This window comes from Nicotiana attenuata, chromosome 6 (assembly GCF_001879085.1).
Source record: "Nicotiana attenuata strain UT chromosome 6, NIATTr2, whole genome shotgun sequence".
NCBI classification, from domain to species: domain Eukaryota; kingdom Viridiplantae; phylum Streptophyta; class Magnoliopsida; order Solanales; family Solanaceae; genus Nicotiana; species Nicotiana attenuata.
The window spans coordinates 89,437,341-89,461,112 of record NC_031994.1 but is presented as its reverse complement, the minus strand read 5'-3'; the positions used below and the strand labels follow the sequence as shown (position 1 = coordinate 89,461,112).

Here is a 23,772-nt window from a genome sequence, read left to right as displayed (position 1 = left end):
TCCTGCTTATGTTAAAACTTTCCAAGGTTCGCCTCATGGGATCCAAGTTGAAAGCGATAAATTGAACAAGTATGGTCGTCCCTTGTTGGGATGTACTATTAAACCTACATTGGAGTTATGCTAAAAACTACGGTAGAGCTGTTTATGAATGTCTTCGCGGTGGACTTGATTTTACCAAAGATGATGAGAACGTGAAGGACAATATCACACCGTATTCAGAAATTAGCACGACGTGACCCCCAAAGGGGATGGTCTTGGCGAAATGTCCCAAATTTTTATGGTCTTAGCAAAACATCCTCCTTTTTACTTGAACATCATAGTTCTTTAATTTTTAAAGCTGAAAATTCTTGTTTGATGGTGAAAAGCAAAAGTTAATAATCTTTTATTGTTAAAATCATTTGAATGTTGATAACTTATGCTTAAACCATTAGTTCAAACACAGCTTTTTGGTGATTTACCGTAAAATTCTGAAAACTCCATTGTTGGACCTTAGAAAGTGATGGGTCTTTTTTAATTTGGTGCTATTCGACTAAATTGATGGTTGTTTGTGTTGGTATTTGAAAGCTATGTTTCAAAGTTGAGATCATTTGGAGCAGATTTGGGATTTTTTTATGGAAATGGAAATTGCAAATTCGAAGAACACTTTGTTAAAACAACCCAAAAAAAGTATGTCAATCCAGTAGACTTCAATGAAAAAACTTAATAGTACAGAAATCCAGAAGAGAAATAGAATGACAATTCAATGGAATCCAATGAACAATTTAATCAGGTAGAAAAACACCTAAAGAGCTTGTGCGATTCCGGGGTCATTTTTTAAATAATGCCAATTTTAGGGCATTTCGCTAAGACCACCCCCAAAAAGTCCCTTTTGTGTCAATCACCCCCACCATATTACGAGTATCTTTAGGTTGGTTTAGCCAACAATTGGTGTCAGAACCTAAATTCGCCAATCGAGTATGATGATGACAGAGTGATGTTACGGGGCTCAATTTGATCATATTAATGGTAATAATAAGAACCGGGTTAGAGGAGCAAACTTTTGTGGGTTTGCGTAAGGCATGAAAGTAAATGTTCTCACAGAAAATATATTGTTGAAAAATGATTTTTAGAAAATGTGTAATCTTTTTTATTTATTTTTCAGTATTTAAGTAAAAAAGAGCAACCCGGTGCACTAAGCTCCCGCGATACCCGGTTCAGAATTTTATATTTCTTATTTGGGAAATATTTTCCACTGTTCGATTGAAAGTCTTGAGATTCATCTTTATATGTGCTTATTAAAATTGTTTTCTTTTTGGTTGGTCAAGTGAAAAACTTAAATTTGATTCATTAAGAATATTGGCTTTTTGTTGTAATCTCAAATAATATAGTAGAAGGGACTATACGATATCACATTGAAATATTGTTGAAAACCAAAAATAAAAAAATAAAACAGTTGTAACTACAAATTTGGTTTGTCACGGTTGGAAATTCGTGATTTCTTCATTATGAGAAATAATTCAAAAGAACGTCTGCAATTGGTTAAAAAAATCGAGAAAATACTGTTAAATATTTGTTTTGTGAGGACAAAAAATCTGAAGATAGTTCAAGTCATGTATACTTACTGACTAACAGAACTCAAACATACCTGCACCAAATTTATATTATTCGTGAACGGCCTGAGCCTGTTAAATAAATATTTTAACAAGAAACAATAAGTTGAAGTGTAGCTTGGGTCATCATCTAGTAAATCTGCAGCCCAGCCTAATCTCTTGTCCATTACCACTAATGCTTCTAACCTTGATTACAGAATTTGCAAATGCTTTAAAGAAATCCTAAGAGTTAGCACTAGTTTTTTGGTCCTTGAAATTGTAAGTAAAGATTCATCAGAAGAGAAAAGTCTCTTGCCCTTCATTAGTACCTTATAATAGCCATTGTCGAATAATGTTGTTGTAGAATTCATAGTGGCACCTTCATTTTTTACCTTGTTGTGCATGGGGCAAACATTCTGTAGATCAGGTAGAAATGATTTTTGTAGTGTTGGATCAACGTCGTGATTTTTGTCGAACTTTTGGATTCTGTTTTGGAAGGAAGAACACCGAGAAAATCCAAGAGTGAACCCTCCTATCAGCAGAATAAGAAAGAACTTTAATTTGTTACTGCCAAAGAAAAATCTTTGAATCGTTGAAATCAGTATAGGAGATATTACATTTTTTCTGGAGGTAATTAGGAAGGTGAGAAGAGAGGTGTATCGAGAATTTTAAACCAATAAGAGGGCATGTCTACCCGCTGCCATTTTATGACAGTAAATATGAGTTTTGTATATACATGTGGGCACGCTATATATATATATATATATATATATATATATATATTTGAAAATGAGAATGCAACCAAATCATCCAACAAAATAGAAGAATGAAGTTGCTTACCTGAAAGTGCAACCAAATATCCAAAGAAAGGCCTCTTTTGGTGAAGTTTTCTTGCAGTTAAAGAAATGTTGGAAGTGAGAGAAGGTAATTGTCTCGTTTCGGTAGCTTTGGAGATTTTTCCATCTTTTCTACTTTTGGCACATCCCAAGTGGGACCTCCAGACTGACAACGTATATACATGCCCAATAAATAATTTCACATTAATGGAGAAATAATATTGCGCTATTTTGGTTGCCAGGAATTGTATATGGTAATAACAAATCCAATGTAATTCCACATAGTGGGGTCTAGGGGGAGAAGAATAGAGTATACGCAAATGTTATCCCTACCTTGTGAAGGTAGAGAGGCTGTTTCTGATAGACCTCAGCTCAAAGAAAAAAAGGAAAAGAAGTAGAAATTTTTGAATAGTAATATATTAGTGTTATGACTTGTATTGTTAGTTTGTACTGTTAGCTTGGTTGTTAGTCTGTTAGTTCATCGTTAGTTAGTAGTAATTGTTAGTTTAGTCATTTAGTCAGGATGATGTAGCAACGTCTTATTGGTTAAGTTAATTGGTAAGTCGGTTAGTGGAAGTCATGTATATAACTACCTGCACAGTACCTGATGAAAAAGAAGCTTTCATTTGTCTCTGAAAATGCTCTCTTCTTCTCCTCTCTAGAAGCTTCCTCCATTGAAGGACTTGTCGAGCTTGAGGCTTCAAGTGCAGATTAGCACCGGTTTTAGTATGGTATCAGAGCGAGAGATACTGAAAATTCGCTCATATTAATCAGTGTGATTTACAACATCCTCGAGTTTAACGATCCTTCATTTACTGAGAGATTTTTTGAATTTGAGCTCTTCAATGGCAGAAACAACAATTCCCTATACACATCCACTATATTTAGTCCATCAGACACTCCAGGCATTGTTCTAATCCCTATGAAGCTAACAGGATCCGAGAACTATGGCCTTTGGAGCAGGACGATGAAGACCGCGCTATTGGGAAAGAAAAAGCTAGGGTTTGTGACTGGCACTTACACAAAGGAGTCGTGTTAGACAGAGTTGCATGAACAGTGGGAAACGTGTAATGCAATTGTTCTCTCGCGGCTCATGAACACAGTGTCAACAGAACTCCTTAGTGGGATTGCATATGCTTCAAATGCTTATTTGGTTTAGGAAGATCTAAGAGAACGATTTGATCAGGCCAATCGCATGAGGATCTTTCAAATTCGCAAAGCAATTGCTACTCTATCTCAAGGTACAGATTTTGTCTTTACTTACTTCACCAAATTGAAAGGTTTGTGGAGTGAGTATGATGTCATGGTGCCTGCTTCTAATTTGAGAGAGTATACTGAACACCTACAACAACAAAAGTTATTACAATTTCTCAGTGGCTTGAATGACTCTTATGATTAAGCCATGAGACAAATTTTATTGAAATCCAATGAGCCATCTCTGAATCAGGCATATGCTATGGTAATTGAAGATGAGTCTCAGCATTCCTCTTCTGGCCTGAGCTCTCATGAGTGAAAAAGGTGATCTAATGGCCAAGTTGGCAGGGGTCAGGGTTACAGGGGAAAGAAACCTTTTATGCAATGTGAGCATTGTGAACTTATAGGTCAGACAAAGAACAACTGCTACAAAATCATAGGATATCCTGAAGATTTTAAAGGGAAGAAGAAGTTTAGCAATAGCATCACTGGTGGACAATTTCGTCGAGGTAATGGCAATTTTGGAGGACTGTTTGGAAATCAACAATCTATCAATGCTGTGAATAATGTCTGCGAAAATGCTGGAAATGCTGATGTTTACTCCCAAAGTTCTTCAGCTGCTGATTTACAAACTACTCTGGCTGGAAATGGACCCTATTTTACTGAGGAGCAATACAAACAGATCCTAGGATTGCTAAGCAAAGACACCACTGATGCCCAAGCTAATATGGCAGGTATTGTTACTTGCTTGATAACTAGTAGTTTTACAAATGAACGGATTGTTGATTCTAGCGCTACACATCACATAGCAGCAACTGAAAACTTATTGAAAGATGGAGCTCATACTAGGAAGGTTTCTAAGGATAATGTACATCTGCCCACAGAAGATAAGGTTACAGTCTCATATGTTGGTGAATCCTGCCTATTTGGAACTGAGTCCATAAGCAATGTGTTGTTTTTACTTGACTTCAAATTCTATTTGTTGTTAGTGTCCAAGTTAACCATGGAACTCTCATGTTCAGTCAATTTCTTCCTCGACTTTGTTTTGTTTTAGGACATTTACAGTGGCAGGGTAAAGGGGATTGGTAAGGAGAATGCTGGACTGTACATATTGAAAGAAGCAATTGACAAAAATAAGATCAAAACACAGAGGTTGTTTGTTGCAGTAAATGGAAAAGACTGCAAATCATGGCATATGAGGCTTGCACATCCTTCACCAACTGCTATGAAGAGCATGAATTTAGAGAGTTTTGTAAATAGTGAATTGTTTAATAAGTGTCTTGTTTGCCCACTAGCTAAGCAAACTAGACTAGTGTTTCCTACTAGCAACTCCAGAACTGATTCTCCCACTGCTCTTGTTCATATGGACCTTTGGGGACCTTATAAGGTTGCCACTTTTGATAAGAAATGTTACTTCTTGACTATCATGGATGATTTCAGTTGTTACACATGGATTCATTTATTACAGCTTAAATTAGAAGTCATTGTTGCTATTAAGAACTTTATCTTGATGATAAATAACAAGTTTGGAGCTACGGTGGAGATAATAAGATCTGATAGTGGAACAGAGTTTTATAATTCTCAGTGTAATGCATTCTTGAAAGTTCTTGGTGTGCTATATCATAGTAGTTGCACACAGACTGCACAACAGAATGGTGTTGTAGAGAGGAAATATAGGCATATACTAGAGGTAGCAAAAGCTTTAAAATTTCAGTCTAAAATGTCTATTAAGTACTGGGGCATCTGTGTCACAACTGTTGTGTACTTGATCAATAGTTTGCCATCTGTAGCCATCGAAGGAAAGAGTCCCTATGAAATGCTATACTTTAAATCTCCATCTCTGAAATACTTGAGAGTAATAGGATGTTTATGTTATGCAACTACTATACCTAGAGGTGATAAATTTGTTGCAAGAGCTAGACCTGCAGTTCTTATAGGTTATATTGAGAGACAAAAGAGCTATCTGTTGATGGAATTGGATAGCAAGCAACTCTTTGTAAGTAGGGATGTAATTTTCAAGGAATCAGAATTTCCTTTTGCTGGAAATTTGGACACTGATCATTCTTGGTTTCTTGACATGCCTGATAATGTACAAGATCAAGAACTGCAGACACCTCACACAAGTGTTGATACTCCTGATACAGTTGATGACCTTGAGTCCGAAGAATCAGTCACTGAAGGTGCTGAGCAGGGACAGGCCACAACATTACAAGAAATGCCTACTCAGGAGAATACCTCACAAACAGTAGAAACAACAGCACCACCAGCACATGCCAGAAGGTCTGTTAGGTAGTCCGAATAGCCTATTTGGATGAAAGATTACATAACACCGAGCAAAGCTTCCAGCAAATATCCTGTGGCAAAGTATCTCTCCTATTATAATGTCACTCCAACTTACTGCATCTACCTGTCCAAAATTTCCACCTTAGTGGAACCACAGACTTTCAAGCAAGCAGCCAAAGATACTATATGGATTCAAGCTATGCAACAAGAAATCCAAGCTCTAAAGGATAATCACACCTAAAAAATTATTGATCTACCTGCAGGAAAGAATACTGTGGGCTCAAAATGGGTATATAAGATCAAGTATCATGCCAATGGTGAAGTTGAAAGATTCAAGGCTAGATTGGTTGCCAAGGGGTACAGTCAGCAAGAGGGTCTTGATTATCATGACACCTTCTCTCATGTGGCCAAGATAGTCGCAGTAAGATCAGTGATAGCACTAGCAGTATCCAAAGGGTGGTCTTTATACCAAATAAATATGTACAATGCTTTCTTGCAAGATGATCTTTGTGAAGAAGTACACATGGAATTGCCTGAAGGTTTTAGAAGATAGGGGGAGCAGAAGGTTTGCAGGTTACTTAAGTCTTTATATGGGCTTAAGCAAGCCTCTAGGCAATGGAACATCAAGTTGACAGAGGCATTGCTTGATGCAGGTTTTACTCAGAATAGTCATGACTATTTTTTGTTCACCTTGAAGAAGAATGGTGGCATAGTGTTTATTTTGGTCTATGTAGACGATCTACTCATTACATGTAGTAATTCAGATTTGATCATTGAAGCCAAGCAGGTGCTTCATCAAAAATTCAAGCTGAAAGATTTAGGGAAACTCAAATACTTCTTGGGAATTGAGGTTCTTAGGTCCAAAGATGGTATTATATTAAATCAAAGGAAGTATGTGCTTGAGCTAATCTCTGGTATGGGCTTCAGTGGAGCTAAACCTGCAATCACCCATATAGAAACCAATCTGAAGTTAACCACAGTGGAGTATGATAAAGCCAACTGGCATTGTGGGAGATGTGACATTGCAGGTTCCTACTATGTACCAAAAGCTAATTGGCAAGCTTATGTATGTTACAATTACAAGGCCATACATCAGTTATGCAATCCAAACCTTGAGTCAATTCATGCAACATCCTAAGAGGTCACACTAGGAAGCTGCACTTCGAGTGTTGAGATACCTAAAGAATGCTCCAGGTCAAGGTGTGTGGCTGAAAGCCGGGGCTGCGACTAAGTTGAGTTGCTGGTGTGATTCAGACTGGGCCGCATGTCCCAACACACGCAGGTCAATCACAGGTTATACGATCAAATTTGGAGGATCCTTGATATATTGGAAATCCAAGAAACAACAGACAGTATCAGAAGTTCTGCTGAGGCTGAGTATAGAACCATGGCTTCAGTTGTAGCAGAGGTGACTTGGTTGCTAGGTCTGTTTATGGAGCTGGGAGTTGCCATTCAAGTCCCTGTTACAGTCTTCAGTGACAGCAAATCTGCTATGCAAATAGCAGCCAAACCCATCTTCCATGAACGCATTAAGCATATAGAGATTGTCTGCCACTTCATTCGAGATAAGATCAAAGATGGTGTTGTCAAGACAGTCTGTGTGAATACTCGAGACCAATTAGTTGAGCTACTCACAAAAGGGTTGTGTTAAGCTCAACACCTGTTTCTTCTAGGCAAGCTTGGTGTGCTAAATATTTTGCACCCTTCAGCTTGAGGGGGAGTATTATGACTAGTATAGTTTGTATTGTTACTTTGGTTGTTAGTCTGTTAGTTCGTCGTTAGTTAGTAGTAATTGTTAGTTTAGTCATTTAGTCAATACGACGTGGCAGCATCTTATTGGTTAAGTTAATTAGTTAGTCGGTTAGTAGGAGTCCTGTATATAACTATCTGCACAGTATCTAATGAAAAAGAAGCTTTCATTTGTCTCTGAAAACGGTCTCTTCTCCTCCTCTCTAGAAGCTTCCTCCATTGAAGGACTTGTCGAGCTTGAGGCTTCAAGTGCAGATTAACATTGATTTTAGCAATTAGCAGTAAATAGTTTAGTTATACATATATAGAACTTACAAGTGCAACAGCATCCCGAGCAGCGAGTGCCAAAATATCAGCACAAGAGGCAACTCCAGGGCACAAATCTTCGATTTTCTTCTTAACAACGTCGATATATAACATAGAATGCATGCAATAAGATGTTAGGAAGTTCATCTTTCTCTACTTTGATGTTTCTTGTTGAGTTTAGCGGCACAGAACCATCACAACTCTTTCATATACATAATGCATATATAATTATTTACTATGTATATAACTAGTAATCTTGTCCATCATAAGCAAACAACAGCATAAGATGATCACAATAAAAAGAAATACATCCTTGGCAAATTAAAATAAGATGATTATCGAGTGAGGTTGGCTTAGGTGATAAACGCCTTCAACTCCAACCAGGGGTGTAAGTTAAAGAGCCCGGCTTATTTTTAAAAGGATTTTTGTTTAAAAGTGCTTCAAAGAAGTACTTTTGCAAAGTAGCAGTTTGTGTTTCACCAATTCATTGAGTATTACTTTTTGCAAGCAAATAATGTTTGGACAATCATATCAAAAAGTACTTTTGAGTATCAAATTACGAAAAAGGAACATAAAAGTTTTGCAATTAATATTATTTAAAGAGATAAATAAATTTAAATATTTCTTATCATAAAAAATATAATTTAACAATTTTAATCAATATAAAGTATAGTTACTCCAAAACAATAATATTGGGGCTAGTATATTACTTATTATTTATACGAGGATTTAAATATATTAAAATCCATCACTCATTATAAATCAAAAATATACTTTTATAAATCACTATATAAAAGAAGAGAACTATTTGTAGTAGAGAGAATATCTATAGAGAAATATGAGAAAAAGAATAAAAATATAATACTAGAATAATAAAGAGAAGAAATTTATGGTAAAATGAGAAAAGGAAAATAGAAATGTTAAATTAATGAGGGATACTTTGGAAATATAAATCCAATGTAAGGATATTTTTGTCTTGAATAAATTAATTTTCTGCTTCTGCTTCTTGAAAAAAACTAGAATTTGTAGCTTCCCTCAAAAGCAGAAAAACTGCTTCTGCTTCTGCTCAAAAGCACAAACATCGTAAATTTTTCATAAAATATTTTTTGACAAAAAATTACTTTTTTCTTCACAGAAGCTTGGTCAAACAGGCTCTAAGACAAGAAAGTTCAATTGAATTCCCTTCCTCGAAAAATTATATGCGTCGATAGGGCATATAATCATGGAAGAAACAATCATGGAAGTTGTAACGACCCGCCCGGTCGTTTCATGAGTTACCGCTCCGTTTCCCCCATTTCTGCTTCTTTATGTGTTGTTCATCTGTATTTCATCATGTCGTGTTGGTTAGTTTGGGTTCAGAGTGGTTTTGTAGAGGAATAAGACACTTAGTCTCTTATTTGGAAGCTTCGGTTGAAAAAGTCAACCGGAAGTTGACGTGTGAGTAACTGATCTCCGAATTTGGTTTTTATGGTTCGGATAGCTTCGTTAGGTGATTTGGGCCTTAGGAGCGTGATCGGAATGTATTTTAGAGGTCCGCGATAGATTTAGGCTTGAATTGGCGAAAGTGGAATTTTGGCATTTTCCGGTTGGTAGTGGAAATTTTGATATCGGGGTCGTAATGGAATTCCGGAAATTGGAGTAGGTCTGTTGTGTCATTTGTGATGTGTACCAAATTTCAGGTCATTTGGATAAAGTTTGATAGGCTTTCTGATCGTTTGCGGAATTCGGAAGTTTTGGAATCCTTAGGCTTGAATCCGAGGGTGCTTTGGTGTTTCGGCGATGTTGTGAGTGTTTCGAGGGTTGGTATAAGTTTTAATAGTGGTTTATGACTTGTTCGCATTTTTCGTTGAGGTCCCGGGGCCTCGGGATGAATTCGGAAGGTTGTTGGAAAGTTTGGAATTGGAGTTGAGCAGCTTCAGCTGCAGTTCCTGTCATAACCGCACCTGCGGATTGGGGACTGCAGGTGCGAGACGCAGAAGCGGGAGGTAGACTGCAGAAGCGGCAAGGAATGCAGGAGCGAGGTTTGGACCGCATCTGCGAGCCGCAGGAGTGGCGTCTGGGGATCTTAATGAAAAATCGCAGATGCGGTTAGTGCGGTTTGCAGGTGCGTTAATTTGTCCGCAGGTGCGAAAATGCCTTGGCAGAAGTATAAAAGGCCATCTTCGCAATTTTCAGCTTATTTCCTCCATTTTTGAGACGGGTTTAGAGCTTTTTGAGAGGATTTGAAGAGGGATCAAGGCGTAACGCTTGGAGGTAAGATTTTTGAACTCAATACTCGATTCTATGGTGATTTCTAACTGATTAGACATGAAATTATTGGAATTTAAGAGTTAAAACTTGGAGAATTAGGGCTTGAAATTGGAGAGTCTCATTGGGGAATTGAGGGGCCATTTGAGGTCCGATTTGGATGTTCATGGTATGTATATACTCGTGGGAGGATAAGGATTCTAGTGATGTGATTTTTATCGAATACCGAGACGTGGGCCCGGGGGTCGGGTTTGGCCAATTTCGGGATTTTTGATGTAATTTGATTATTTTCGCGTGGGCTTTGTTCCTTTAGCCTATTTTGATGTTATGATTCTGATCTTGGATAGATCCGGGGCGAGTTGAGGCCGATTCGAGAGGCAAAGGCATCGCGGACTAGAGTTTGGACCGGTTTGAGGTAAGTAATGATTGTAAATGTTGTCCTGAGGGTATGAAACCCCGGATTCATATTGTTTCACTACTTTGAGGTGACGCACACGCTAGATGACGAGTGTGGGATCGTGCACCATTGGGGATTTTGATTTGGTTCGTCCCGTACGACTATTAAGTCGTGTATTTGATTGAAAACTGTTTGATATTATTGTGTTTTGGAAAGTATTACTATGTTTGGGGCTGAATGCCGTGTTTTGGCCTCGTGCCGACTGTTTAGATTCTTAGGGGCTTTTTATTACTGTTTTCTCACTGTTTTTGGTTTAATATTTACACTCAGTCCTGCTATGTTTTACTGATTTCATAACTCGGTTCTATTTACCCCGTTTTGATTCTATAAATGATATTTTGGACCGAGCACCTATTTTACTGGTAGCCCGAGTGGCTTGAGAGGCTTCTGACTGAGTGAGGCCGAGGGCCTGTGTGGTGAGGATATCATGGGATCGGGCTGCGCGTCGCAGCATGTTGTACTGATTTGTGATATATGATAGGCCGAGGGCCTAATTTATTATGCCACGAGATGGCTTGTGATAGCGCTTGGGCTGTAGGAGCCCCTCCGGAGTCTGAACACCCCTAGTGAGTGTGGGTACCCAGTGTGTGTGATGTGATGTTGCCCGAGGGGCTGATCTTGATTACGTTGTTGCCCGAGGGGTTGGTCTTGTTGATATTTTACCCGAGGGGCAGTTTATGGTACATATCTTGCCCGAGGAGCTGTTTCCGTTTTCTATCATTTTTACTCACTGATTTTGTAACGACCCGACCGGTCGTTTTGCTTTTTAGAACCCTGTTCCCCTAAATAAAACTCCCCGCGCTTGCTCTATCTGATTTACGACCCGCGGGGATGGTCGGTTCGGGTTTTGGAAGAGTTTGGGTTGAAATAGGCTCACTTGATTCATTAAAATTTTCTTAAAAGGCTAAATTTGACTTCGGTCAAAATTTTTAGTAAACGGACCCGGACTCATAAATTGACGATCCCGGAGGGTCCGTAGGAAAATATGGGACCTGGGCGTATGCCCGGAATCGAATTTCGAGGTCCCTAGCCCGAGTAATGAATTTTTGTTGAAAATTGTTAAACTGGAAATTCTAAGGATTTAAAGAAACTAAATAATGAGTGATCACCTTGGTATCGGGCTCGTAGGTTGGTTCGGAAGCCCAGTACAGGTCCAATATAGCAGCTAAGACTTGCCCGCATAGTTTGGTGTCAATCCGAGTAATTTAAGTGTGTTTCGGCTCGTTAGAGGAGAATTAAGAACTTGAAGTGTATAAGTTTGACTCAATTTGTTTTAGGGGTGATTCTTAGATTTAGCGTTATTTCGGGTGTTCCGAAGGTTCGAGTAGGTCCTTTTCATGATTTCAGACTTGTCGGTATATTCGGGCGGGGCCCGGGAGCCCCGAGCGTCAATCTGACGAGGCTCGAATGAAGTTGGAAAAATTGAAAAGGGCTGAAGCATGGTTTCTGTCATAACCGCACCTGCGGTTGGCCAGCCGCAGGTGCGAGACCGCAGAAGCGGTCGTCCTACCACAGATACGGCCAAGGCAGGCCAGGCCCAAAATCGCAGAAGCGACTCCCAAGCCGTAGAAGCGGCTTCAAGACCGCAGAAGCGGTCCCAACCCTCTTGGCCCATCTCCGCAGATGCGGCATATTTCTCGCAGAAGCGGGATCGCAGATGCGGTCCCCTGACCGCAGAAGCGAAAAACGCTGAAGCAGTGAGCTTCATTTAATACGAGCTCCAGCCACTTTTGACCATTTGGCACATGGGTATTGAGCGATTTTGGAGCTCTTGAGCCGGGATTTCCACATAGCATCATAAGGTAAGTTCATCCCCCTTATTTCTAAGTTTAATACTCGAGTTTTTTAAGATCAATAAGGACACCAGGGCTGACTCAGCTCCAGGTAGAAATGGTGCTTACAACCCTTCCATTAAATGTTTGCACTATTTAGCAAGAAACACTGCCAACCTGTATATTTGGACTTGCTATATGAAATATAACAAATGCAGCATCCCCATCAAAGAGATGTCAGTACAGAATGACTGTACCAAATATGTAAGGCAGACAAAAAAGAATGTGTAAATACAGAAACTCATACAAGAGACAAATGGAATAAAATCGACGAAATACATCAAAAGACTTAGTAACATCCTACATGAACTCATACTAAGTCTTACAGTATTTAACTCGTTCTGAATATTTTTCCGAGTCTTTCTGATGATATCTTTGGGTCGCTATGTGGAGCGTCATTCTAGGACCGTTGGGATAATCGTACATTAGGTTCGTTCCTTTACTTATAATACATTACTTATGCCACAAAGGACTATATGACATATAGGGCCATTTCCAACCGGTTATAGCTCGGTGGTGGTAATTATAATACAGTAGAAATGCCATATTAGGCCTCCCTTCATCTATATTCCTGCTTCTTTCATGTAATTCTGGAGACAGTGTCGAGTTTATTTCTTTTAGACCTTTATGTGTAGTATTCTTAGAACGTTTGTGAAACTGTGACACCAGTCTTGGGTAGAGGCTTTTGTCGATATTTTCCGCATTTTTATTCAGTTTTCAATAATATTGAGACTTCCGCTTGTTATTTAATCTCGTTGCTTTTGTATTATTGCCGAAAATTGTTAAAAAGGAATTATGTTATTAATTAAAAAGTAATTAAATTTAGCTTGCCTAGATTTTACGAGTAGGCGCCATCATGACTCCCGAGGGGGGGGGGGGAATCCGGGTCGTGACACAAACATAATCAAATTCCAGTAACAACTCTTATTTTGGGTCGTGACAACATGGTATCAGAGCACTAGGTTCCTAGGGTCTCACGAGTCATGAGCAAGTCTAGTAGAGTCTCGCGGATCGGTACGGAGACGTCTGTACTTATCCTCGGGAGGCTGTAGGACTGTTAGGAGTACTTCCCTTCTTGATTCCTTATCGTGCGATTTGATTCCTGTGAGGCTGATGCCTTTGTCCCCTTCCTACTCAACCTTATGCGACGCAAAGAGTTTGTTATAAATCGAAAATTGAAGAGCCATGATGGTATTACAAGATGTGATGCAGGATGTTTCTCCAGGTATAGTTGATCGGATTATTATCGTCGCTTTATGGAAGAATATTTTGTTGTTTCAGCTCAGTAGCGGTACTTCTGAGGGCTCTGAGGCTAGGCACAAGTTGCCATGATGCTTATGAACGATTCTCCCGCAGTAGTGATATGTTGGTAGGATGTTGCCCAAGTGTCGTCACAGTGAATGACTTGAAGGGAGGTTGACTCAGTGCATAATCTAGAGAATTCAGTATTTTATTCCCGGCAGGGGAAAGGCAATCGGGCTAAGAATGGTCAGATGTGGGCTGGGGAAGTAATGAGACTTGGTAATTGCAAGCGTGGTGGAGATTTCTTCTATGAAAGGGAGCTGGTATGGATCTTCGAAAGGTTATTGGTTTAGTTGATATGATCGGGATCGACGTGAGGTCGGTGGATGAATATAAATGTGAATATGGGCTCTATGTCAGGCCAGTTGTGTTCATTTCAGTAATGTGTTCCTTGTGGAAGGGTAGTCAGGGTGTTATTTCGCTGTTAGATATTTCGTGTAGTAATGCGTTGCACCGTGTGAGTTGTGAGGCGGCTGGAGAAATTGTTTATGTGTTGAGGATCCGCGTGGAAATGACGTATTATGAGCAAAATGGCTCTTGAGATTCAGACTGTATATCGCACCTCAATTGTGCTTAAGTTTTGTAGCTTATGGCGCTATATGTCCCCTCAGGGATGGTATTATGCACTTAGCATGCTTATGACCGATATTCGATATTTTGTTGTAATGAGCAAATTTAGCTCGATGTGCAATCTCCTTATGCGAGATCTATGTTATTTGGATCGGGTTGCGCGTCGCAACAGTGTGATGTTGAGTATGGCCTTCTATATTTTATTTTTGTATGTCCTGTTTCCTATTTTCTAAGGAAAGTCCGTATTAGTGCAGGAGTTAGGTAATTCCTTCCAGAGTTCGTCTTCCTTTTGTATTGTGTTCGAATTGGTAGCCTATTGGCACATTGCGGCATCATATGTGACTTGATTATGTCCGGGGTGGCTTATTGCCTGAGCAGTTCGTACTGGGTGAGATGAGATCATTGGATTCAGGATCAGTGTAACCTGACTGTATGGAATATAGTAAGGAGTAAATGTCATTATTTGGGTCAGAATATGGTAATGTTTATTGTCTGAAGTATAGACTCAGTGATTGGTTGACTCGGCAGTTGATTATGAATTTCCGCACATCTCTTACGTTGTGGCGGTATTGTAAAGGTTTGGGTAAGACCTGTGTATGTCATGGGGTGCAATTGAAGCATCAGATTAGTGGGATTTAGACTAAGTTGGTCAGATAAATGTTATTGTGGTCCGGTGAGTATAATGATGCAGGGTGCGAATTCAGCAAAGTTATACAGTCATGTTTGGGTACAGCGTGTAGTGATTGATACGGTGTTCGTATGTTGGAAACAGGCTTGTCAGAGAATTTCGGATGTTGGAATTAGGCTCTAAGGCCTATCTACTTGAATAAAAGGGAATATCTTCAGAATTGATCGAGCTAATGTGCTCAACTAAGTGGTGGTAGCACGGGAAGGTGCATGAGAAGTTAAACGGTGATTTCAAACTACTTCAGTGTAGTTCTTAGCACGTTCGAGGACGAACGTATGTTTAAGTGGGAGAGAATGTAACGACCCGATCGGTCGTTTTGAGCTCTAGCGCTCCGTTCAGCAGCCTGAGGCCGTGAGCGGCTTCATTTCAGGTATTGTGACTTGTGCGCGTGGTCGGAATTGAATTTCGGGAAGTCCATAGTTGATTTGGAAAGAGAATTCTCATTTCGGAAGCTTAAAGTTGAAAGAATGAACTAGGATTGGAATTTGAGTAAACGACCTCGGAATCAGGATCTGAAGGTTCTAGCAGGTTCGTAGGATGATTTTGGACTTGAGCGTATGCCCGGTTTGGGTTTTGGATAACCCGGGAGCGTTTTGGCGCCTATTATGGAAGTTATCATTTTTGAGGAAATTTCTTAAGTTTGGCTTGAAGTGCATTTCAGTGTCATTGATATCCGTTTGGGATTCTGAGTCCGGGAACAGCTCCGTATGGTGATTCTGGAGTTGGGAGCGCGATCGGAAGTGAATTCGGAGGTCCGTAGGTCATTTTGGAGCCATTTGGCTAAAGATAGAAATTTGAAGGTTTTTGAGAAGTTTGACCGGAAGTGGACTTTTTGATATCGGGTCGGAATCCGATTCTGAAAGTTGGACTAGGTTTGTAATGTCAAGTATGACTTGTGCGCAAAATTTGAGGTCAATCGGACATGATTTGATAGGTCTAAACACCGAAAATAGAAGTTTGAAGTTCTAAAGTTCATAAAGCTTGAATCGGGGTGTAATTCATGATTTTAGCGTTGTTTGATGTGATTTGAGGCCTCGAGCAAGTCCGTAACGTATTTTGGGATTGGTTGGTAGGTTTGGTTGAGGTCCCGGGGGCCCCGGGTGGATTCCGGATGGTTAACGGATCGAGTCCGGAGTTTGAAGCTGGGGCTGCTGCTTCTGGTATTTCCGCTTCTGCGGATTTGGGACCGCAAAAGCGGCCCCGCAAAAGCGAAGAAGAAGCCGCAGAAGCGGCTGGAGGTGGAGCAGCCCAGGACCGCAGAAGTGGACCAAGATCCGCAAATGCGGATCTGCATATGCGGTGGGCCGTCCACAGAAGCGGAAATTGGGCTGGAGCCCAGGACCGCAGAAGCGGCATTTTTGACCGCAAAAGCGAAACCGCATAGGCGGAAATAATTCCGCAGAAGCAGAAATCCCTGGAGGCAGAAAGTTATTTTAAATCGGGATTTGGCCATTTCTCTCATAATTTTCATGGCTTGGGGCGATTTTTGGAGAGCTTCAAAGAGGGGTTTCGTCACCTACTTAAGGTAAGTTATCCCCACCTATTTTGAGTTAAATACATCAACTATGTATGGATTTGAGCATTTAAATTAGTATAAATTTGAAGTTTTGGTGGAAAACCTAGAAAATTAGTAAACTTAGAATTTAGCCACGATATTGAGTATGGAATTTAGTGATTTATATATTTGAGTTCCTAAGGTCATGGGTAATCTTTATCTTCAAAAAATTTCGGATTCCGAGCACGTGGGCCCGAGGGCGTTTTGGTCAACATTTCGATCGGGGTTAGGAATTGCTATAAATTAGATTGTAATGAACAATTGAGCATATATTAATGGATTTGCGTAACCGTTGGCTAGTTTGGAGCATGGTGCATCAATTGGAGTCTTCGGAAGGGCGTGGAATGCCGGTTATGGATCTTCGGAGCGAGGTGAGTCTCCTTTCTAACCTTGTAAGAGGGAATTGTCCCCATAGGTGAGTTAATTGGTTATGTGCTCCTACTTGTGGGGGCTACGTACGCACGAGGTGATGAGAGTCCGTGCGTAGCTACTATTATGCTATTGTCCGGGTAGTCTAGGACCCAAAAGCATGCTATATTTTGAATATTTGTAATCTTATGGACAGTTGAATTGCTTAAACCACATCAAAATGGTAAATGAATTTCTAATAAGATCTAAACCTCATTTTCGTGATTCGTTAAAAGAGAATTTGTTCTTCTTTGAATAATTGCCCCATGTTGGCTTCCTGACTGAATGTCTCTATGTGTTTATTTTGGAACGGGCCGAACGCCTCGGCAGATTAAATAGATGCATCTATAGGCGCGCCGTCGACCCTCGGCAAGTGCACAGTTTATTTCTGTTGGATCGGGCCGTCGCCTCGGTGTTATTTGCGCATGTTATATTGTTGCTTGAGGACTTTAAATGTGAAATTTGCCCTTCGTGGCTTGATATGAATTAAAAAGATAATAAAGAGTAAACCTTGAAAATCCTTGATTATTGGCTGAAGGTGTTTATCTGTTTTCTGGCTTCGTGAATTAAAACTGCTATATAAATCCATGATTTCCTCACATTTTTAGTATATTGTCAAATGACCTCTAGTAAGTGTCCAAGTTGACCATCTAGTCTCTACTTCTTCAAGATTAGGCGGGATACTCATTGAGTACACGTTGTTTACGTACTCATACTACACTTCTGTGCATTTTGTTGCACATGTATATTTAGTTCTAGCAGCCCACTAGGCGCAGCAGCACGGATGGATTTGGGGGCTAGGTGAGTTGCATTATTCGAGGCGGCCCGTAGCCAGTGTAGCCCTCTTCAGTACAGTGTATTTACTTCATGTCTTGTATTCTGGACGGATGCTATATTTTATTTTCTTGACAGTAGATGCTCATGCACTTGTGACACCGGGTCTGGGATGGTTTGAAATATTTTGTATTAATTGCTTATTATTTGATTTGAATTGAAGCAGTTATCTTTTTACTTATGGAATTTAAAGGAAAATCTTGGTTTTCAAAATTGTTACAATTGAAGTTTAATTAAGTATTTGGTTGGCTTGCCTGACAGCGGTGTCCGGCGCCATCACGACCCTTAGTGAATTTGGGTCATGACAATCCGGGTCGTGACACAAACATAATCAAATTCCAGTAACAACTCTTATTGTAGTCTTCTGCCTCTATTACAATGTCTTCCCTTTAGATGCACATTGTAAAGTTCCTTACTCTCACAGCAAAAATGTCAAGTACTCTAAATTCAGCATAAAGAAAGATAGGCTTAATTATTATGGCAGTACCAAGATGTCTTATTGCTTTGGGCTCGTTTCGTAGAAGGGATAATGGATAATTAATCTCGGGATTAAATTTGAAGCGAGTTTATCTCACGTTTGTTGGGACAAAATCGTGGTATAACTAATCCTGGAAATAGTTATCCCAGGATTGTACTCTCTCCGGTCCACAATAAGTGACCAATTTGCCTTTTTATTTTGGTCCAAAAAAGTGTCCATTTATATAATCAAGAAAAAATTCAATTTGTTTTTCCAAAATTACCCGTATGTACGTATTCCTAAAAAGTCTTTTACTCCTCACATTAAATTATGCTGCAACATTTAAATAAGGATAGTTTAGTTACACTAACTATTTTTGTCTAGAATTTAGCATTTCCTTAATGGGTGTGCCCAAGGCAAACTGGTCACTTATTGGACCAGAGAGAGTAGTTTTTTATATCCCCATGCGAGGGTGGGATAACTAATCCTGAAATAACTAATCCCAGAATAATTAATTATGGGATAGCTTGTTTCCCAACCAAACGACCGTTAATCTTTGCTTTTTCATTGTTTTCTCATACAACAGTGAAGGCACTGAGCTCAAATTACTATGAGAATATATGCACAAAGGCCGAGTCAACCATCACCAAAGTTGTCAAGAAAGCTATGGTGAATGACAAAACAGCTCCTGCTGCTCCTTTAAGGATGCACTTCTGTCACGATCCTAAAACCGACCCGGTCGTGATGGCGCCTATCGTGAAACTAGGCTAGCCGACACAAACCCAAAACCAACCAGAAACTTACAAAAAGTCATTTTAAGCCATTAATCAACTAAAATCTCATAATATAAGTTAAAATAACCAGTTCGGAAAATATAACACAAGCCCGACATCGGGGTGTCATAAGTCACGAGCAACGACAACTCTGTCTCAATACAATAAAGTCTAACAAAGTCTGGAAGACAAAACTAAATAAGAGCCCGTTTGGATTGGCTTAAAAAAAGTAGTTTTTCAGCAGAAATAGCTTTTAAGCCAAAAAGCAGTAAGTTGGGATTGGCCAGCTTATTGCTTTTGGCTTGTTTTAAGCAGTTTTTAACTGATTTTAAGCACTTTTTGACTTTGCCAAACACTGAAAAAAGCTAAAAAGAGCTTATAAGCTGATTTGACCAGCTTAAAAGTCAATCCAAACACCCTCTAAATCTAGGGAAGATATGAGGGAGAAGAACAGGGCTGTGAACGCCATGCAACTACCTTATCGACTCCAATCCTGCTGAATGGACAATCAAAGCTCACTATCGCGACCCGCAACTCCTGGATCTGCACACAACGTGCAGGGAGTAATGTGAGTACGCCAACTCAGTAAGTAATAAAAGTAAAAGCAGCTGAGCAGTAAGAAAATAGAGAATTCCACGTCGCTACACTACAACAAAACAGTATATTTCCAACACAGTATAGAAATCAATTAACTCGTAAAAACAGACTCAGTTTCAGTAAAAGCCTTTTCTTTTAAACATCTTTCAATAGTTTCAAACATGGGATGAAATCTGTCACGACCCAATTTCACCTTAGGTCGTGATGGCGCCCAACACTGTTGTCAGGCAAGCCGACGCGGAATTATTAGTGAATTCTTATTTTTACTTACCCAAAAAAAAACAGTACAACACTTGTCTTAATTTACGCAATTAAAAAAAACATATGATAATAAGCAATATTCAGTAGAAATTATACAACCCCAAAAGAACTGTCTACTAAGTGTGTGCCAAGACCTGGTCACAAGTATATGGGCATCTAGTAGAATATACAAAAAGGAGAATAATCTACCCTACTGTCAGAACCAGGATAGACAGCAAAAGAAATCACAGAAAGACTCCATCACGCTGCTGGTCGGCACAGAAAATTAGCAGCTCGCCGTGGAATCTTGGACTACAATCAAGCGTGCGCACCAGACTGATAACCAGATGCACCTGCCTCAGAACCTGTGCAATTAAGTACAGAAGCGTAGTATGAGTACATAAACAATATGTACCCAGTAAGTATCCCCTCTAATCTCGAAGAAGTAGAGACGAGAGGTCGACTTGACACTTACTAGGGTCATTTAATATAATAATTGTTTGACAATGCATAAATATCACACTTTATATAGCAATTTATGGCATGAAACGACAAGTCATTTTCTAGGAAATTCCATAATTAGCCAATTACATTTCAGGACATTCAATAAGACAAGCCATGAATATAAATTCACATAGATATCATCCGCACATTATGCCGAGGTCGTACGGCCAGGTCCAACATAAAAGAAATGTACACTGCCAGAGGGTTGAATGGCGCGAACCATAGATGCATCTATTTCTACCGAGGCGATCGGCCCGATCCACAATATAAATCATCATCAAAAGCAAAATAAGGCACAATCATAGTCAAATAAGTTCACACGAGTTATCAAATGAGTACATGCGTTCTTATACATTGTTCCAATTTCTAACAAGTTCTAGGTGATTTCATTAACATGAAAGGTTATAGACATATACAAACATAGCATGGTACGGGTCCTAAACTACCCGGATAATTAACATAATAGTAGCTACGCACGGACTCCCGTCACCTCGTGCGTACGTAGCCCCCACAATTAGCATACATGATTTAATTAACTCACCTATGGGGACAATTCTCTCTTACAAGGTTAGAAAGGAGACTCACCTCGCTCCAAAGTGCACTTCCGAAACCAAGAACGAGCCTGAATTCTCAATTTGGAGCCGAACGATCCAAAGCTAGTTAAATGAGGTAAGAACTAATCAATACGAGCTCACATGGTCACATTCCAACTATTAGCACAAATTTTCCAACCTTAAACATGAGTTTCCTAAAATTCGACCCCGGGACCACGTGCCTGGATTCCGAAATTATTCGAAGGAAGTTGTTCTTTGCAACTTAAGGATCATTAGTATATGATTTCTACTTCATTTCCTAGCCAATTTCATGGTAAAATCTAAGTTTTATTAAAACCCTAGGTCTAGCTCTAATCCCTTGATTTTTCCAAATTTTTAGGTGTTAATCTACCCAAAACCCGAGTATTAAACTTAGAAATAAGGGGGATGAACTTACCTTACGATGCTATGTGGAAATCCCGTCTCAAGAGCTCCAAAATCGCTCAATACCCGTGTGCCAAATGGTCAAAAGTGGCTGGAGCTCGTATCAAATGAAGCTCACTGCTTCAGCCTTTTCAGCTTTTGTGGTCAGGGGACCGTATCTGCGGTCTCGCTTCTGCGAGAAATAGGCCGCATCTGCGGAGATGGGCCAAGAGGGCTGGGACCGCTTCTGCGGTCTTGAAGACGCTGTTGCGGCTTGGGAGCCGCTTCTGCGATTTTGGGCCTGGCCTGCCTTGGCCGCATCTGCGGTAGGACGACCGCTTCTGCGGTCTCGCACCTGCGGCTGGCCAACTGCAGGTGCGGTTATGATAGAAACCAGATGCTTCAGCCCTTTTCAATTTTTCCAACTTCACTCGAGCCTCGTCCGATTGACACTCGGGGCTCCCGGGCCCCGCCCGAACATACCGACAAGTCTGAAATCATGAAACGGACCTACTCGAACCTTCGAAACACCTGAAATAATGCTAAATCTATGAATCACCCCCTAAAACCAATTGAATCAAACTTATGAACTTCAAGTTCCTAATTCTCCTCTAACGAGCCGAAACGCACTTATACTACTCGGATTGACACCAAACTTTGCGGGCAACACTTAACTGCTATATTGGACCTGTACTGGGCTTCGGAACCAACCTACGAGCCCGATACCAAGGTGATCACTCATTATTTAGTTTCTTTAAAACCTTAGAATTTCCAGTTTAACAATTTTCAATAAAAATTCATTACTCGGGCTAGGGACCTCGGAATTCGATTACGGGCATACGCCTAGGTCCCATATTTTCCTACGGACCCTCCGGGATCGTCAAATCATGAGTCCGGGTCCGTTTGCTAAAAATGTTGAACGAAGTCAAATTTAGCCTTTTAAGAAAATTTTAAAGAATCAAGTGAGCCTATTTCAACCCAAACTCTTCCAAAACCCGAACTGACCATCCCCGCGGGTCGTAAATCAGTTAGAGCAAGCGCGGGGAGTTTTATTTAGGGGAACGGGGTTCTAAAAAGCAAAACAACCGGTCGGGTTACATCCTCCACCTCTTAAACAAATGTTCGTCCTCGAATGGGCATAGAAAAGTACCTGAGGTGCTGAATAAATGAGGGTATCTGCTCCGCATGTCCTCCTCGGACTCCCAGGTCGCCTCCTCGACTGGTTGGCCCCTCCACTGGACCTTTACCACTGAAATCCTCTTGGATCTTAGCTGGCGATCCTGTCTATCAATAATGGCAACTGGGTCATCCTCGTATCTCAGGCTCTCATCCAACTGAATAGTACTGAAGTCTAACAGATGGGACAAGTCGGCGTGGTACCTCCGGAGCATGGACACGTGAAAAACTGGATGAACTCCCGATAAACTGGGGGGGGGGGGGTAGAGCAAGCTCGTAAGCAACCTCCCCAACTCGCCTCAACACCTCAAATGGGCCAATGAACCTTGGGCTCAACTTGCCCTTCTTCGCGAACCTCATAATACCCTTCATTGGCGAGACTTTCAAGAGGACTTTCTCGCCAACCATGAATGATACATCACGTGCCTTCCGATCCGCATAGCTCTTCTGTCTGGACTGTGCTGTGCGAAGTCTTTCCTGAATTAGCTTCACCTACTCCAAGGTATCTTTCACCAAATCTGTACCATACAGCTTAGCCTCCTCGGGCTCAAACCACCCGATCGGAGAACGACATCGCCGACCGTATAAAGCTTCATATGGGGCCATCTCAATGCTGGACTGATAACTGTTGTTGTAAGAAAACTCCGCCAAAGGCAAGAACTGATCCCACTGACCCCCAAAGTCAATCACAAATGCTCTAAGCATGTCCTCCAAGATCTGAACTGTCCGCTCCGATTGCCCGGCTGTCGGTGGATGAAATGATGTGCTAAGCTCCACACGGGTCCCCAACTCACCCTGAACAGCTCTCCAGAAATGAGAAGTGAACTGAGGGCCTCTATCTGATATGATGGAAACAGGCACACCGTGCAACCGGACTATCTCCCCAATGTAAATCTTAGCCAACCTCTCTGAAGAGTAAGTAGTCACAATCGGAATAAAGTGTGCCGACTTGGTCAACCTGTCAACAATGACCCACACTGCATCAAACTTCCGCAAAGTCCGGGGCAATCCTGCTACGATGTCCATAGTGATGCGCTCCCACTTCCACTCAAGAATGGGCATCTGGTGAAGTAGGCCACCTGGCCTCTAGTGTTCATACTTAACCTCCACTATGTCCTTCTTCATCCGTCGCCACCAATAATGCAGTCTCAGGTCATGATACATCTTCGTAGCACCTGGTGAATGGAATACCGCGAACTATGTGCTTCCGCTAGAATCCTCTCCCTCAAGCCATCAACAT

General features: G+C 40.6%; 1 pseudogene; it reads right to left on the bottom strand.

Moving 5' to 3' along the window:
• On the bottom strand, positions 1,716 to 21,677 carry LOC109228086 (annotated as a pseudogene).